The 19,196-nt window shown below is 43.7% G+C and overlaps 1 long non-coding RNA gene across 1 annotated transcript in view; it reads left to right on the top strand.

Annotated features, from left to right (window-relative positions):
* The first annotated feature begins 5,486 nt into the window (after window positions 1-5,486).
* The window catches only part of LOC120368903, a 100,650-nt gene continuing 86,940 nt past the window's right edge, over window positions 5,487-19,196 (top strand). The window contains exons 1-2 of the long non-coding RNA XR_005582836.1: window positions 5,487-5,593; window positions 6,261-6,355. This is a non-coding gene — a long non-coding RNA (uncharacterized LOC120368903). The remainder of the gene's footprint in view (window positions 5,594-6,260; window positions 6,356-19,196) is intronic.

Raw genomic sequence — 19,196 nt, 5'->3', positions numbered from 1 at the left:
CTCTAATTTGTCTAGGTCCCTCTGTATCCTATCCCTACCCTCCAGCGTATCAACCACTCCTCCCAGTTTAGTGTCATCTGCAAACCCACACCATCCTCCAGATCGTTAATGAAGATATTGAACAAAACCGGCCCCAGCACCAACCCTTGGGGCACTCCACTTGATACCGGCTGCCAACTAGACATGGAACCATTGATCACTACCCGTTGAGCCCGACCATCTAGCCAGTTTTCTATCCACCTTACCGTCCATTCATCCAGCCCATACTTCAACTTGCTGGCAAGAATACTGTGGGAGACTGTATCAAAAGCTTTGCTAAAGTCCAGAAATAGCACATCCACTGCTTTCCCATGATCCGCAGAGCCGGTTATCTCATCATAGAAGGCAATTAGGTTAGTCAGGCATGACTTGCCCTTGGTGAATCCATGCTGACTGTTCCTGATCACTTTCCCCTCCTTTAAGTGGTTCAGAATTGATTCCTTGAGGACCTGTTCCATGATTTTTCCAGGGACTGAGGTGAGACTGACTGGCCTGTAGTTCCCTGGATCTTCTTTCTTCCCTTTTTTAAAGATGGGCACTACATTAGCTTTTTTCCAGTCATCCGGGACCTCCCCCGATCGCCATGATTTTTCAAAGATAATGGCCAATGGCTCTGCAATCTCATCGGCCAACTCCTTTAGCACCCTCGGATGCAGCGCATCCGGCCCCATGGACTTGTGCTCGTCCAGCTTTTCTAAATAGTCCCGAACTACTTCTTTCTCCACAGAGAGCTGGTCACCTCCTCCCAATACCGTGCTGCAGAGTGCAGCTGTCTGGGAGCTGACCTTGTCTGTGAAGACAGAGGCAAAAAAAGCATTGAGTACACTAGCTTTCTCCCCATCCTCTGTCACTAGGTTCCCTCCCTCATTCAGCAAGGGGCCCACACTTTCCTTGACTTTCTTCTTGTTGCTAACATACCTGAAGAAACCCTTCTTGTTACTCCTAACATCTCCGGCTAGCTGCAACTCCAGCTCAATTGATTGTAATGATATTAAACTGCCTACATTGTGGTGGGGGGAAGTGAAAGGGGGTTTTCAGTCATATTAAAATAACTCAGTTGAGGGGAAAAAAAACCACCTTTTGGGCTATGTGGACAAAGCATTAAATTGCAAGCTCTTGGGAAGATGGGAGGGGACTATTTCCATTTTGTCATATAGAGCACCAGACACATTACTGGCACAAAGCTAATGATGATACTTCTTCTCCCCCAGATGGCAGTGGCCAGATAACATTTTGGGATTATAATCTTTTGGGAGCTCATTCAGAGATGAGATCTTGTTTCCTCAAGCTGAATTTCCTCATTATTATTATTATTTTTATTTTATTACTGCAGAGATCCCAGTCAGGAGCAGGGCTCCCTCAGGCTCACATTGTCCATAAAGGCATTGTATTGAATGGGGTGGTTGTGGATTTTCATGTGAGCATTTAACATTCCAGGATTCTCTTAGTTAATCTCACCATGTTGGGGAAAAGTGGCCTTTTAGTATTGCAGTTCTAATGCATCTATTGTTCACGAGAGGTGGAAACCGGGCCTCTGAAAATGTAACTTTCCTTCACATGAAATGAAAAGTGCCTGGATATGAGAAGATGAGGTTCACTTCCAAATAAAAGCAGACCCTCTCTGCTGAGTAGTTGAGTGGCCACTCTTTAGATTTTTACCATGCAGCCCATGACTGTATTCATCTGTAGCATGGAGGAGTGACACATTGTTATTTTGTTATTAGTGTCCACTAGTGGCCCCAGCCTCATTGTTCTAGGCACTGTACAACATATAACAGTCCCCATTGAGACTTCAGGTTTGATGGTGAATGCATCTTGATCTGCAAGTTTGCATGCTGCCATCTGTAGCTTCCACAAGCCACTCCTCTGCATTTTTTTATTTATGCCAATTAGATGTAGCCCTTGGGTCCTGTCAGGTTACCAGTGCAGCCCTTGACTGCATGGAGTGTAGGTTCCCCTGTTTATCTTTAATAAAGAAAACAAAGTTGTGAATTGTTTCTGAACTCTGATCACCACACACTGAAGTGTGCAGAGGTTTGCTGATAGCACCTTTGCCAAAGAAGAAAAAGGAGGAGAGGGACTGCAGTTGTGCTTTCCCTTGTGGTCAGATCCACTCAGCACTCACTGGTCCAGGTAAGAAAAACGTGTTCTGTGACAGGCCAATTCAAAATGTGTGTTCTCATTAGGCTTATACTATTTTTTTTCCTATACAGCCTCTATAAATATTGTCTAATTCAAAAGACGAGCAAATCCATTAATTTAAACAGATGCTTCCATATGAACAAACTGGAGGGATAACTATGGTTTGAGCACTGCTAAACCCAGGGTTGTGAGTTCAATCCTTGAGGGGGCCATTTGGGGATTGGTCCTGCTTTGAGCAGGGGGTTGGACTAGATAATCTCCTGAGGTCCCTTCCAACCCTATTATTCTATGATTCAAGCACACCTCAATTAAGAACATAAGAAAGGCCGTACCGGGTCAGACCAAAGGTCCATCTAGCCCAGTATCTGTCTACCGACAGTGGCCCCAATGCAGGTGCCCTGATGGTGATAACAACAGGCAATCAATGAGTGATCTCTCTCTCCTCCATCTCCATCCCATCCTCTCACAGAGGCTAGGGACACCATTCTTACCATCTGGCTCCTGGCCAATAGCCTAGCACTTAGCCACCATGAATTTATCCAGTCCCTTTTATTATTGTTTTATAGTCCTAGCACTCCTCTCTCAGGTCAGGTAGGAGTTCCAACAAGTTGACTGTGTGTGTGAAGAAGAAGAACTTTTTTTTTTTTTACTGCTGCTGCCTATTTTATTTTTTTTGGTGACCCTAGTTCTTTCTTGTTGTATTAATAAAATAAAAAACTTTCCCTTATTTTTTTCAACATCACTCATGATTTTATATACCCCCTCTATCATGTCCCCCCCCTCTCTCTTTTCCTTTTCCAAGAGTCTAGCCTCTTTAATCTTTCCCTTCTCTGGACCCCTAAACCCTCCCTTTCATTTTTTTTTTCTCTTTTCTTCTTTTTTTCTATTGCTAGAATATCTTTTTTGAGGAGAGAGAGAGACCACATAGACCACATCTGTACCATGTATTTATATATTTGGATAATATATATAATATATATATTCTCTCATTCTTATTCTCAGTATTATTTAATTATTCCTAACATTTTGTTTGCTTTTTTTTTGCCGTGGCACACTGCACTGATCTTCAGAGAACTCTCTCCAATCCACTTTCTTTCTTTTTTGTTCCTGCTAAAGCAGCATAGCCCCCCATCATGTTGTATGTATAGTTATTTTTTTTTTCCATTTTTTTTTATTTTTTTTATCATTTTTTTTTCATTTGCATTTTTGTTTTGCCATTTTGTAGCCCAATCACTTAGTTTTTTGTTTTCTCTTCTCTGCTTTTCTCTTAACTATCTTGCTAGTTTAGTATCGTCTGTAAAACTTTGCCACTTCACTTTCTTACCTTCTTCCTCCTTTCACTAATCATTGAATATAATTGGATGGGATTGGTCCTAGTTGGGACTACTCCTACCACCTACCCCCATTCCTCTCCATTATTTTTAATTCCCATTCCTTCCTTTTACCCTGTCCCTTCAATCTTTCTCCATCCCATCTTCCTCCATGGACCTTCCTCCATGACAGCTTCCTAAGTTAGACAGCTTGAGGGGATTGGTGAGGGTTGTTGGTGGACTGTCAGAAAGATCCTCAAGACTGTCTACCCTTGTCTTGTCCTGTCCACATGTTTGTTGACATGTCTACTAGATTAAGAGATATGTTTTTAGTTTCTTAGAGACAATTTTCCTTTTATTATTTCATGTTTTTTATTTTTCAAGAGTTTATGTATTTTTTTTTTGTTTATTTTTTTTCTTTATTTTAACCTTTACGATTATAGATTTACGGTCTGTAATTCTGTAATCAGGGATTGTAGGAACCCTTTTTTTTTTGCTTTTGGATTTAATTATTGCTTACACGATTGCTTAAGATTTAACGGATTAAAAGTGGTTAATACATTTAAGTTTTTAATTAACTCATTAGTCTTACACTTCTCTTTTTGGGTGAATTTTCTCTGTTCTTATCCTTAATGCCAAGACTATCAATAAATTCTTTAATTCTCCCTCCTCACTTTCCCTCTCAATCAATGACAGTACCTTCTATAATTATATATAAAGGTCTGACACAGCATGCTAAATTTTTGAAAGGACCCATTTTTTATTAATTTTTTAATTCTTAAATTACTTGTAAATTTTCAAAAATTCATTTCAACTAAGAGCTCATCTTTTCCCAGAGTTGCACTGCTTTAACTAAAGGTATGATTTACCTGAACTGGGACACAGGAAACTCTGGCTTTATTTCTGGCTCTGCCACTGGCCTGCTGAGTGACCTGCTGCAAGTCACTGCTCTGTGCCTCAGTTTCCCCATCTGTAAAACAGGCATAATGATACAGACCTATCCCCTGTTCCACCTTTTATAAAGCATATTGAGATCTATGGATGAAAAGCAATACATAAAAACTAGGTATCATTTTTTATTGAACTGGTGCAAAAGGCTGTATAGTCTCTCTCTACATCAATACAAAACCCTGGTTTATAATCAATTTAGCTTAAATTAGTTTAAACTACCCTGCGATAAATCGTTCTTAAACTGACCTATGTTTAAAAATAACTTTAAGTTAAACTGATTAACATTTGTGTGTTAAATGTGTTTTTGGGGAGGGTAAATTATATCCATGTGAAACAAAAAGGTTGAACTGCTTTAAGTAGAAAACTCAGCTCCACCTTAACTATGAAAGTGTAACTTCCTCCATAATAGGGGAAAAAACTATTTTGAAATCACCAGTAGAGCCTTTTTATTTTGGAAATTTATGAGGGGAAACATAAGTAACCATCAAAGCAGATTTTTTTTCATTGTTTTGGACTTCAGGGGGCCCAGTATCCCCCACTTTTATGATGATAGAGAGTCTGGCCAGGTTCCAATACATTTGCTAATTGTTCCTGTGCTTTGATTTAGGATGCTCTAAGGTAGGTCTCTATAAATCCCTGCCTATAACCTGAGGGAAATGTGACACACAATGTATAGATTAAAATGACCATGGAAAATAATGGCTATAATACAGACTTTGCACAGCAGGGAGATCACATTAATACTTTATGTACCAAAAGTGAACAGTCTTGGTCACATGCAGCTACATGGTTTTCATTCAGAAAGACTGGAAAATATTTGTTTTTAATAACAATAATGGCCTCAAATACACTTTTTTGGCCTGTTTTTCACATTCAAATGTTTGTTTTCTCTCCATGGAATAGGAAGGGGAAGTGGCTTGTTCTCAAACATCCTGTAATGCTAGAGTGGGGCTAAATTCTAAATGGGTCCCTGGTGTGACACCATTGATGCTGGTGGATTTGCAGCTGAGAGTGATTTGGCCCAGTTCTGTGAGAACACCTGGGAAGCTTTCTGAGCTGAGCAAAACTGCTGGTCATTCTCTGGGCATGGAGAAATGAAGGGCTTTGTGCTACACTGGAGTAACCCCCAAAGTGGAAGGGGAATGCCCAAGGTTTGTACTTGGGGAGTTTATTCCAAATTCTCCAGGGGGTGGGAGGGAAGGGTTGGTTTTGTTCCTATTCAGAAGGGGCACAGAGTTTGACATTTGAACACAGATGATCCTGTGGAGACTTTGTGCCTCTGCACCTGCCCTTAGCTACTTTACTTTCTGCTAGCATACTGCCTAGCTTCCCAACTTCTGCTGTGCTGTCTTAGTCTGGCAGGAGGTGCACAGACATGTTACTCCTCACTCAGCATTCACTCTCATTGGTTTGCCCTTGGACTTGAGAGGGGAGAAGGTGGCAAAGCCCAGCCAGCCCCCTGCTCCAGCCTGGCCTTTCCCAAATACAGAGCCTGAAGGCTGTGAAACACCTGCCACGTGGGCTGGTGGGGGCATACCATGGAACAGTTTCTCCCCAGCCCATTCTATGCCCTGTGGGCCAGAAGCCACAGGTCTAGGCTTCTCTTGGCTCCCTTGAGGAGAAGTGAGAACATTTGGCCCAAAATTAGTCAGCAAAAAAATGGCCTTTTTATGGGACTGTTTGACAAACTGGCTATCTTTATCTAGCATGTTATCAAATATGGACTATACCTGATAGGGCAGGGTATTTGCAGATGTTTCCAGGAGGATGCGTAGTAGGATCTGTCTTGGTGAACATCCCCTCTTTGCACTACACTAGATAATGAACAGAAGCTTGACCAGGCTCTGAACGCATTTCACACTCACCTACCTGAAACAATCCGTCTCCTCCATGTCTCCGAAGATTGTTACAAGGTAAGCAGAGTAGAACTATGCCTGTTACAAGAATAATGTCTCGGTAATACTGTCTATAGTGGGGAGAATACTACAACAAAGCCAGAGTTATCTGAGAGAATCATTAGCAATGTTCCTACAGGTGGCAGAACAAGGGTCCGCAGCTGTTCTTATCTTGAGTAAACATAGTGAATGCTACAGGAGGTACAAACAAGCAGCAATTTTGCTCATGCCTAATCCCCAGGCAAACTTAAAAACAACACCACTCCCTTTACACATTTTCCACATACAAATCTTCCAAGTCAGTACACAATCCAGCTGTACCCAAAGTATTTCACAGAGCTAATGATCACAAGATATTTGCCACCTTCAGCCATGGATTTCAGTGGAGTTACAGCAGGGCTGATTCAGCTCACAAAGTTACAATAAACATAATAGCAGGGAGAGCCTGAAAATGAAGAGGATAGGGCAATTCATCATTTTGAATGAGAGATGAGAATGGATGGGAGAGTAAATGAGGGAGCTAGATGTGGAAGGAGCAGGAGGAAGGTTGCAGTACGGAGGAGAGGTTCTTGACTCAGCAGTGATGGGAAGGTGAAAGGACAGTAGAGGCCTGTGCTAGATGAGAGGACAATAAGAGGAGGTAGCATTTTTTAAATGTCCTGGGAAGCAGAAGGTCAGCTGATGAAAGTTCTCTTCTACAAGGCTGATTTTCTAGTGCAGCTAATTGCCATTTGAGTTTTTTGAGAATCTCTCCCATCCGAAGAAGTGAGCTGTAGCTCACGAAAGCTTATGCTTAAATAAATTTGTTAGTCTTTAAGGTGCCACAAGTACTCCTGTTTTTTTTGCGGATACAGACTAACACGGCTGCTACTCTGAAATCTCCCACCTTGTTTTCCTTAGTGTAAAAATGTCAAGTCGCTGCAGCTCACCACCATGACGTATTCACACTGAGGAAAAACTACTCTTTGGGAGATGGAATAAAATATGTGCTGTGCAATCCATTTGTATTGATGCCTCCAGCTATGTCAGTTTGGAGCCAAGAGGAGTCATTCCAGTCCCAACCAGCATTTGGGAGATTTTTATTTTATACCCATTATGTTTTTAAAATGGGAGAGCTACTCTGTAGTGACAAGAAATTATTAAATAAAAGCTCCATCCACATGGCAGGGCAAACCTAGTTAATGGATGCAGTATTTAAGCACAGTTCAGGGGTTTCCTGAAGAAACTACCTTGTTAGAAGACTGTTAAAACACAGTACACTCCTGATGTAATTAAAGCATGGGTTGACCTTTTTCGTGTAGGAGTGTGAAAGAAAAACCTCCTGAATGACACAAGTTTTGCCAGCATAAGCAGGACCGCTGAGAGCAGGTTCGAGCCCCAGTGAAAATTTTTTTTCCGGCCCCCTCAGCAGGGGTGGTCCAGCTAAACAGAGCCGGGGAAGTCGGGCCCTAGGTCCCCTTCTGGACCGCCGGGCCCCGGTAATTTGTACTGGCATCCCACACCTCTTGGCAGCCCTGAGCATAAGTGATAGTGTTCACAGCGCTATGTTGGCGGGAAAGCTTCTCTCACCAACATTGCTCCTGCTGCTCATGGAGGTGGTTTTATGTCGATGGTAGAGCTCTCTCCTGTCAGCATAGAGGGGCTGGCTATGCAAGCAATCTTACAGCAGCTAATAGTGTAGACTTGAACATGTCTTAGCTGTGTCTCCAAAGTAGGACAAGATTCTGGTATAGTTTGGGGATACAATTAAAAACATGGGCCTGGTTTTCATAAAGGCTGAGCACTCACAACTCCAAATGAAGTCTGAGGGAGCTGCAGGTGTTCTACACTTCTAAAAATCAGGGCTATGGTTTGTTCCCATCTACACTGTACTGTGTTTTAAGATTCTTTGAAGGTGATAGTGTTGACAGCACCTATTGCAATTAGGCATATTGCTTTCTCTGGAACCAATCTTAACCACCAGCCTTGCTCTAGTTTTAAAGGTCACTGTTGATGGAGCCTTATATTCACAAACACCAGGCTTAATCATGTTGTCTGTTTTAATGTATTGTGCCCTAAATTATTGGGTTTTGAAAACAGAATCTATTAGGAAACTTAATGGAGCACCTCATTCCAATTATAAGAAATGCATTGGTGGCAGAAATTGAAATGCATAGAAGATGAATGTGTTAAATAGTTGCTTAAAATGAGGCAATAGCTTGAAATTAACCTTGTACACAGGAGTAGCTTGCTACAGGATGGTGCAAAAATGTGGTGTCACTTAAATTGCAGAGCAGAAGAAACAGTGGTTCAGTGTGTAAATGGCTAGAAAAGTCAGATAACAAAAATATACCCACAACTTTTGGACAAGCCAAAATCCTTCTCCAAGATAGCACTCACAGTGCTTTCCCTTTGGCTTTGCCTTGGCTCTTACTACATTGGGCTACACCCTCTTATTTCGGCTTTTCCCTATCTCCTGACTGGAAGACTTTTGTATAGTCAGGGGCGGCTCCAGGCCCCAGCACGCCAAGCGCATGCTTGGGGCGGCATGCCGTGGGGGGCGCTCTCCCGGTCACCGGGAGGGCGGCAGGTGGCTCCGGTGGACCTCCCGCAGGTGTGCCTGTGGAGGGTCCGCTGGTGCTGCGGCTTCGGTGGAGCATCCGCAGGCACGCCGCAGGACCAGCGGACCCTCCGCAGGCACATCTGCGGGAGGTCCACCGGAGCCGCGGGACCGGCGACCGGCAGAGCCCCCTCCCCCCCCGTGTCGTGCCACCGTGCTTGGGGCGGTGAAATAGCTAGAGCCGCCCCTGTGTATAGTAAATTGATATGACAACAGATTCATGTATCAATGACCCTAGTTCAGTGTATCCAGGACTGCTGGATTTAAAAGCAGGGGTTTCTACTGCTAAACAAGCAGGTTCATTAGCACCCAAGGCAGTAGTGGACTCGTAAACCTCTGTGCATGGTCTAACCATTGGTAGGAAACAGAGCCATACTCTGTTAACAGAGATTGTTCTAAATTCCTTGCACATTCAGTATGGAGGAAGGTTGTGCAAGAAGTTGATAAGCTTTTTGGCAGGCATGTGCCTAGTAGATATTAGAGATGGAAAAGACAAGAGCTGGTGGATTAATCTACATTATATAATTTATTTGATAAATCTCCCTCTTTGTTATTGTTGTGCACCAATTGTCCACAAACAATTGACATTTAATCATAATTTGCAATTTTATCATAATTTAATTAAAACTATTCATGGAATACTTTCTGTGAATTATTCCTGTTCTGTAGGTCATTCACAAGCAAGAAGGCTGTCTGTAGTCTGCCCACGAATTAGCAGGTGGAGTTAAAGACTATTTAAAGTTGGCAATACAGAACTTTCTTGTTTTTGTGAGGATTTTACCTCAAGTTAATATGCATTAAGAATGCAGGGCTGGCTCCAGGCACCAGCTCAGCAAGCAGATGCTTGGGGTGGTCAAGGGGAAGGGGCAGCAATTGGGCTCTTTGGCGGCAATTGGGTGGCGGGTCCCTCGGTCCCTCTCGGAGGGAAGGACCTGACGCCGAATTGCCGCTGAAGAAGAAAGCGGTGCGGTGGAGCTGCCACCGATCATGATCGCAGCTTTTTTTTTAAATTTAATTTAATTTTATTTTTTTCCCGCCACTTAGGGTGGCAAAAACCATGGAGCCGGCCCTGAAGAATGCATGCTTTTCCCAGGGAAGACAAGGCCCCAAGAGGGAAATCCTGCCCTGCCCTTGAGGGCTTCAGGTGTAATGCAGCTGAACTGGAAGAGGTCTGTGTTATGGATCTGAAGACTGCCAGGTCATTCCCTGTCAGTGATGATGTGGGGGTGGAAAAAAAATGCATCTATGTAAATATATTAGTGCAAGGACCTTGGAACATCTTTAGAAGTGAATTTCGATATTGTACTAAAATGAGACTTACTGTTGCATTATTATTTGTATTTGGTTAATGGCAGCTGTCCATTGAAGAATAAGGTGTGCTAGACAGCGTGTGTTAGAGACTGAGAGCAATATGTGGCTTCCTTTACCTGTGTAAGCTCCAGAAAGTGAGAAAGCAAGTCTTATTCTGGAAGGGGCATCATTAGCACTTATGGGGGATTGGGTGGCTCAGGTATTACTAATAGCTAGATCACCAGGTAAAATCCCATGCAGCTAAACAGAGATTAAAAATAGTCCCAATTTAATGGATATTTGATAGCCCCCAGTATGAGATGACTGTGTTTTGCTCTAGACTATAAAGTTTCTGGTCCAGGAATTTTCTTATTTCTTCACTCCCTGTAAATGTGTGAGCGTTGGCAACACCGCTATGCCTTGGGGGTGGTCAGGGGCATGTTCGGCAAGGGAACATGAATCTTATGGGGTCTAGAATCTTATGACCTGTGTACGTTTGGCTCATGATGTTAAAACATCATGTCTTGAGGTTGGCCAAGCTGCTCTGCAGGTGCTATGGGCCAGGAGTTACCTGAAGAAATGGCTGTGGACAGGGCCGGCTGCAGGCACCAGCACAGGAAGCAGGTGCTTGGGGCGGCCAATGGAAAGGGGCGGCAAGTCCGCGTCTTCGGAGTTAATTCAGCAGCAAGTCCCTCTTGGAGGGAAGAACCGGCTGCCACATTGCCGCCGATCAGGGCTTTTTTTTATTTTTATTTTTTCCTCTTCGCCACTTGGGGGGAGACAAAAAAGCTGGAGCCATCCCTAGCTGTGGAGGCCATAAAGTGCTGAGTTGTGTTGTTTGTTAGAAATCCTTAGTCTTCCCTTGCCGCCTTCCCTACCACACCCAAAAGAAACAAAAAACAGTGCCCATGCTGGAGATGACAGGAGCCTGGAGAGCACCTTTGAGTGTTTGATTCACAAATAATCCTAATAGATTTAACTGGCTTTAATTTGGGCTTTGATCAGATCTCCCCATTGAAGGAAATGGAAGGGATGTTCATGGCTTTGCTACTGCAACTAATGTTAACCTGAAGACACTTTCCCTCTACCCCACCCAGCACAGAGCTCTCTTCTTTCTGCAAAGAAGGGGAGATAGAATTTGCCAGAGGATGCCCCCTTTGCTGCTGGAGTGTGCTTCAGAATCTAAGCTTTTCATTAAAAATGTGAATCCAGTGTAACCAATGTAACCTTATCTGCCTGACTCAGCAGACACAGGGCAGGAAACAATAGCTCTGAAAGGTGTGAAATGCCCCATTCATCTCAACAAGGCATCAATTTTTGGAATAGAATAATGCCAATTTAAATGTCAATGTCATTAAGGCATAGACAACAAGGTCAGCAGTGCAAGCTTAGCAGATAAAACTTACACTTACCATAGGCATGGAATGGAAAGATAGTTTCAGGCTGATTGGCTTCTGACTCAGCCAGTCACTGCACTGAGCCACTTTCAGAAGGGGTCCCTCCCCCACACAGAGACCTCAAAATTTGGATCTGTATTTGCCATCAGATGCAGACAGAGCCCTGGTGTTTTTACCACTGTGCCACAGAATTTCAGAGCAGGTTTCGGTGGCTGCAGTCTGTGCTAGTCACTTGGCACCCTTGCACCTGGTCTGGGGACAGTAGTTCCTGAAATACAGGTACTAATTTTGCCAGTGCAGATGCAGCTAGGCTTTTAACAAAAGCCTCAATTCCACAGAAATGCTACAAAAATAGAAGAAATGTTTTAAAAATTAAATAACTAGTACAGCAAGGTAAGCAGGAGCAACAGGGATACATTTAATAATCAAATATGTTACAAAAATTAGAACTGATTAGAGATGACCAGATGTTTTGTTTTTTCCCCTAAGCATCTCTGATATTCAGTTTGTAGGTGAGATATTGGTGATGATTAACTAGCTAATATCCCAAAGTTCTAACCTATATTCTAACCATATTATTATTATTATTATAACAAAGAAAAATTGACTATGATGACCTATAACAAAGTAATGCCCAATCCTGCAAAGATGCAGGCATATGTTTAACTTGGAGTGTATGCAGTCCCATTGTCTTCAGTGGGACTATTGCACATGTATAAATCTTTGCAAGCGGGGGTCCAAATACACAGGGATTATTTTACTCATCAAGGACATGCAACCATCGTATTAGTGTGCTGCCAGCTGGCCTGAGCAGACATCTGAGTATATGTGAATATATGGGGCAATTTGGTTAAGCCTTGCCAGACAAGGCGTAGCCTTTATCCAATAAGCAGTGCTAGGTGAAAATGAAAGGGCTGAAAGTTCAGACCTAGGAGAACAATCACTATTTTAAGGAAGGAATTGAGGAACTGTACTGTATTCTTGTACTTGCCCATCTCTTGGTGCCTCCCTTTACTTGGTTTAGGCGCCTAACTGCCCAGTTTAATCTATTGTGTGTGTGTGGTGGGAAATGTGTTATAACAGGTTGGCCGCCTTTGAACATGCTTTATGGGCAAGCTTAAGCCCGCAGGTAAAACACAGTTTGGTTCTATCTGCACAGGCAAGAGACAACTGGTTAAAATTAAGGTCCTAGGAACAGTTATGAGCCCTAATACTTGCCTGTTATATGTGGGTTGTGAGGTTTCATTAACATCTGTAAAGTGCTTTGAGATTCTTAGGTGAAAGGCAGGTGGTATTGTATGTATGGCTTGAATTAGTGCTGTCTTCTTGCCCATGTATAGCCAAGGTTCATAAAAGGAGATTTAGAAAGCATAAATCCTCAAGTAGTTAAAGCAAACCCCATTAATCGTGGCAACTCCAGATTTAGAGTTTTTTGAAAGCTTCACAGTGCTTTATAAACCATATCTGATACTCTCTGGAATCTGAAAACTAACTCTCTCCCCTTGCAAGCCAGCTTTGATGCCAAGAACACTTAGAGCTAATTCTCTCTTCTTTGCCCTTGCCGTTGACCTCATTTACAGAGATGAAAGGAGAGAAAACAATTAGTTCACCGAGAAATTCTATTATGTGCAAGGGATGTGGACATTTGATCAATACTCTAGGGTTATGGTCTCAGCTAGAAGGGGATATTTGTCTCCCGATTGACTGATGCCCATTAGTCCCAGAAGTCTTTGCGAAGGAGTAAGATAGTGATCCAACCTTTTACTGCTGGAAATCTAAAACATACCATTTAATCTTCTCAAGTGGTGGGCTAGGGTGGATTTTAAACCTCTAATTCATCATGATGAGGAAACGTAAGGGCTAATTAGGGAAATGTGCCTGCAGTTTAACTAATTTGTAAAAAGATAACCGATTATTTCTTTGTATGTTTGTGTCTATATTCTCTACCTCCCCCCTTCCCCTTAAGATGCTACCGAAAGTCCTAGTCCTATAAGTTGGTCAGTGCAGGCTGGATCCTTCCACTCACCTGGAACAACATGGGCTTCAAGTTTGGAGCTGGTAGTGTTCTAAGAACCTACACACTGCTGCTGTTCTGCAAATGTTCTGTCTGCTGCCTACCACAGCTCTCATTTTAGCCTGGTCAGTTAGCTCAGTTGGAACAATTCCAGACTGTCAAATATTTTGAATAAGAGATTCTTAAAATATTAAATTTCATGTTCATAACCATGAACTGTAGCAGTCACTCATGTACTCTTCTTTCAGCTATTTTCAAGTCATTTTAAATTACTGTCCTTTTTAAGGTGGGACAGAAATCAGCTGCATACAAGATAACAAAGAGGTTATTTCTCTGTGTCTGCATTATCTTACCTCCCTCCATCTCCTTGATATGCTGCCATAGAACATAATCTGATGAGCTGATCTCTGCAGGCTGGATACTTCCATCCACATGGAAAAACATGGGCTTCAGCATATCTGTTAACAGACAGTAAAGGTTGAACGAATTGGTGTTCCATTCTCCAAGTTTTAAGCAGAGACATAGCTGGCCCACAATTGTATAGCTTGTCATATTAATAAAATCTCATTGAATTGAGCATCGAGGTCAAGATTGTGTGACTGCAGACTCCCTGTTCAAGTCAGTTGGGCAGGTGAAATGGCCCTGGCCCCTTTTTAAATTGACACCTCATTGAGGCATTGTGTGTGTGTATTGGGGTGGCAGGGGGCAATAGAGTTATCATCTTTGAGGCTACTATTGTCTGTATGGGAGACGGTTTTCTGCAGGGCTAGACGCAAGGGTAGCAGTGAGTCAGTTGCATTGTTGAAGGCTCTTTTGACAGAAGTGTTAAATACTGTGCAAAGCAGCAAATGTAGGGCAAAGACACCAACATTGTGGGTCTTTTTTTTTTTTTTTAAACAGGCTCTATGCAGATAATTTCCAATGAATGAAGCACTGACACTGTTATAAGAAAAGGGTTAATTTAACATAACACTCCTATGAAATGTACAGAAGGCTGGCTGGTGATATTAATCATAATCAGCACTTCCTATACTAATGCACTTTAAGCACATTTTATTAATTTCATGCTGCTAGCAACCTACAGGAACAGATGATTTGCCAGATTGAGTAAGACAGTTGGTCCTTAGAGTCAGTAATCCTGCCTTCAGAAGTGGCCTATGTCTGATGTGACAGAGAACAGATATTTTGCATTTGAATAGCACCTTTCATCCATAACCTATACCTCACAGCAACCTTGATAGGTGGTTATGAGCCGTGTTTACAGAAGGGGAAACAAGCATAGAAAAGTTAAATGACCTGCATAACGTAACCCAAGCTACTCAGTGGCAGAGCTGGCAAAAGTGCAGAACCCCCCTGGTTAACCTTATCTTTGCATGTATTCCTACATTCTTATCAAGCATCAGAGCTGCTGTTGTGGGGCAGTGCAGAGGGATGGCCAAGAATCAGCACAGCTTCTGGATGTAACCATTTTGATGGGTGGGGAGAGGGCTTCTTTCAAAGAGCCATTCTGCAATTTCTGGTCACTGTGTATGTTCTCCTGACCATTGTTATCACTACACACGTATATGTATGAGGGGGAAAAATTTCCTTTATTTGACATAGTTGCTGAAACAAATGCCACTAGGCCTGCTTGCGGTAACAGTGCATTGCACTAGAACAAACTTGGTGGGCACGTTACAGGGAGGGGGTTATTGTTAGTGCTGCGACTGAGACTAGGGAGGCAGTGTGGTTTTGGGAACGGGACACTGGATTAGGAGTCAGGAGATCTGAGTTGTAATCCTGGCTCTGGCCTGCTGCATGACCTTGAGCAAATCATTTCAACCCTCTAGGCCTCTATTTGTGTTTGCATCCTTTGTCTGTCTTGCCTATTTAGACAGGCAAGGATTGTGTGTGTCACTATGGGTGCATCTACACTTGAGCTAGAGGTGTAATTTCTAGCTTGGGTGGATGTGCATGCGTTAGCGCTGGTCGAGCTAGCATGCTAAAAGTAGCACTGCAGCCATGACAGGGCGGGCAGCAGGATGGGTTAGCCACCTGATGCCATAATCTAGGATCCCCAGCAGGATTGTACTCAGGGTGGCTTGCCTGTCCTGCCACCCGCACTGCCACACTGGAATTTGTAGCACGCTAGCTCGATCAAAGCTAGCACGTGTCTGAGCTGGAAATTACATACCCTAAGTAAAGGGGATCTTGATCTCAGATTGGGGGATCTCAACGCTGCCGTAATATAAATAATAAATTAAAAGCTTCAAAGTTACTGGCCAGCTCTTTTTAGCTTTGATTTTTGTTTTCACTTTCCATCCCTGCCTCCTCAACGATTAGACTGGCTAAATGGGGAATAAAGAATGGTTTATTATGTTTGTTTATGTAAGAGCTGCCATACTAGGTCAGACCATGGTCCATCTTGCCCTGTATCCTGTCTGTGATAGAGCCCATACCAGAGCTTCAGGGGTATATTGAACAGGGAAATTATGGAGTGATCCACCCCATCTTCCACTTCCAGCTTCTGGTAGTTATAGGTTTAGAGTTGCTTTGAGCATGAGTTTGTGTCCCTGTCTATCGTGGCAGTTTTTATATTGTATGAAAGGGTAAATAGCACTTCTCCCACGCCAGTCATGATTTTGCAGCCCTCTATCATATCACCTCCTTGTCATCTCTTTTCTTAGCTGAACAGCTCAGTCTCTCCTCTTATGGAAGACATTCTGTTCCCTTGATCAACTTTGTTGCCCTTCTCTGAACCTTTTCCCGTGCCACTATATTCTTTTTGAGACGGGGTGACCGGGACTGGACACAGTGTTCCATTTGCATTGTGGGGGCTAGGGCCTCTCGGAGCTACATTGTACTAAGTGCTGTAGATGACGGCCCTTGTCCCAAAGACTTTCAGTCTCAGTTTGTAGATTCTGACTGAATTAAAAATCAACTCTGCAGGAAAAACAAGGCTGGTGAGACTGGACACACCCGTCATTCCTGAAAACGGGACAAACCCCCAGTGCGGGCAAGGCATTGCTGAAAGGGGAACATAGCATTTCATGCAGAGGCAGTGGGCTCAGAAGTGCCAGTTGTAATTAAGATCTTAAGACAGAGTGGTGGGGGGAAGACCACCACAATGGATTCATAGTATTAAGTCATCTAATCTAGTGCACTGTGAGGCCATTATTTCTTTGCTCAGGAAATCATGTTTTTAAAATATGTTGGAAAATGGTTCAAATGCAGTTGTAGACTGTGTTAATCCCAGGGGCCAATTTGTAATCCCTTGGTTAGAAACTGTGTTTGAGACTACAGCAGACCTAGGGCTTGTCTACACTTGTGATTTTGAACCAATTTTTGCACCGATTTGCAAGTAACTTTTTACATTTTTGCACTGCGTCTATGCTGCAATTGAAGGTGTGCTTGCAACTCAGGTAGGCATACCCATGTTAGTCTAGCACATGTACAAATAGTAGTGAAGACACAGCACATGGGCTTCAGCGTGGGACATCAATGCGAGTGCGTATCCTGGTTCCCTGACAGGCCCATATTGTCTTTCCTGTTATTTTTATCCATGCTAGGTAGATTAAAGCTAGTGTATGTCTGTATCTTCACTTGTAGCATAGACACATACTAGACTTCCATCGGCAGATTCTACAGTGCCACAAGATTACAAGGGTCAGCTGGTTTGGAAGGGCATGCTGAATGCTCTGAGGTCAGATCCAGGAAGGGTGTAAGCTTTTTGCCTGGAGACAGTGCTAGTCCTGACTGGCTTTGTATGGAGTTGTTCCAAAGTCACAGCATCCCCTTCCACACCATGCACTTCCCCCAGAGCTGCACAGGCACTGTCTCTCTCCTCTCTGGCCTTTCTCTCTTTCCAGGCATTTCTGTTCTCCAACACCTTCAGTTGGTACCTTGCAGGGGAAACTGATTTGAAAAAAGTAAGAGCTGCCCCAAACCAGCTTTGCACACTCTGAATTTTGAGGTGGGGTTGGAGAAGAGGTAGGGAGTTCGGGGGCAGTCAAGGACACAAGGAGCAGGGGGGGGTTGGGCAGAGAGAGGCAAGGCAGTCAGCAGAGAGGCAGGCAGGCAGCAGGCAGATGGAGAGGAGGTTTATCAGGGGAAAATTGGGTGGGGTCTCAGGAGGGGCAGTTGGGGACAAGGAGAAGAGAGTTAGAGAGGGGGGCTGGGTCCGGGGCAGGCTAGGGCTCTTTGAAACAGATTGCTGCTTAGAACATGGACTGAGGGTATGTCTACACTTGCAGGGATTTTGCACTGTAAATTTCACTGGTGAAAGTAAAGCCCTGGTTTGTGTACTCACTTAATTCATCAGGCATCAGTGTGTGTTTACATTAGCAGCACTTCCATCCCTGATGAGAGCAGCACTCTACGCCAGCTATCCCACAGTGCAGTTCTCTCCATTTTGACGATGGGCCTTGTGGAAGGGGGTGTGTGATAGCAGAGCATCCTGGGTCCCTGCACAGCCTCCTCTCCCCAAACACTGATAAGCTCCAGTAGCTCAGCATTGATCCAGGCAGGGGATTCGTTCCTTGGAGCAGGCATTGTCACCTGGCCTGATAAGTGAGCACTTGCCAAGAAAACAGGAAGGGGAGTTTCAAAGTTCCCTAGGCTTTACCGAGGGAGGGATTGATATCTGTTTACCTGGCAGCAGAGCTGCTTACCAGAGTGGTCACCTAGGCACTGTGGGATATCTTGCAGAGGCTAAAAGCTCTGTAACCAGGAAGAACGTTTCTTCACTTGCACATCACTGTTAAGAGCTGTACGCCTCTTGTGGAGGTGGTTTTCTTTTTGAGGTGAAATTTCTGAGTTTAGCCGTAAAAAGTAATTGGCAAGTATAGACGATCCCATGGTTTTTGCATAAAATAGGGACTTTTTCTGCTTTAAATGGCATGTGTAGACATGAACTAAGACCTTGTCTACACACAAAAGTTGTTCAGCTCTAACTATACCAGTGTAGTTAAAGTGGTATAGCCTCTCCCACTGTGGATGTAGTTATATCAGTATGGCTCAGGGCTTGGCTACACTTACAAATTTGCAGCGCTGCAGCAGGGAAACAAAACACACCTCTGCAGCAATGCTGGCGGCGCTAGCGCCAGTGTAGTCAGTAGCCCCCCCCCTGGGCCGGCGCTCTCGCGCCAGCCCCCCGTTCCCAGGAGAGGGAGGAGGGAGAGCGCTGGAGAGAGTTTCCTCCCAGCGCTTGACTGGCTGACTGAACTTAGCGCTGCGCTGCGCGGCAGCCGCGCCAGTGCTTAAGTGCATGCTCATTCTCGTAGGGGCAGGGGAATAAGCTATACTGGTATAAGGCAATATTACAAAGGGGAAAGGCAAAAGAAAATGCCTGATTTCTTTCCAGTGTAGATGAACAAGTGAGCATCAGGACCAGGCTTTCAAAAAGAGCCCATCTTCGATGCCGATGATAAGATTTCATGTAGTTAGACTGGCCTTGGTTAATAGTGTTAGGCTTAGCTGACCGAGCTGTGTCGGGGTGTGAAAAAAACATACCCCTGACTGCCATAGCAATGCTGAGTCCTAACCCCCAATGTAGACGTAGTTATGTGGACAGAAGAATGC

The sequence above is a fragment of the Mauremys reevesii genome, linkage group 7, assembly GCF_016161935.1.
Source record: "Mauremys reevesii isolate NIE-2019 linkage group 7, ASM1616193v1, whole genome shotgun sequence".
Taxonomy (NCBI): domain Eukaryota; kingdom Metazoa; phylum Chordata; order Testudines; family Geoemydidae; genus Mauremys; species Mauremys reevesii.
The sequence above is the reverse complement of the archived record's forward strand: the minus strand, read 5'-3'. Positions and strand labels throughout refer to the sequence as shown.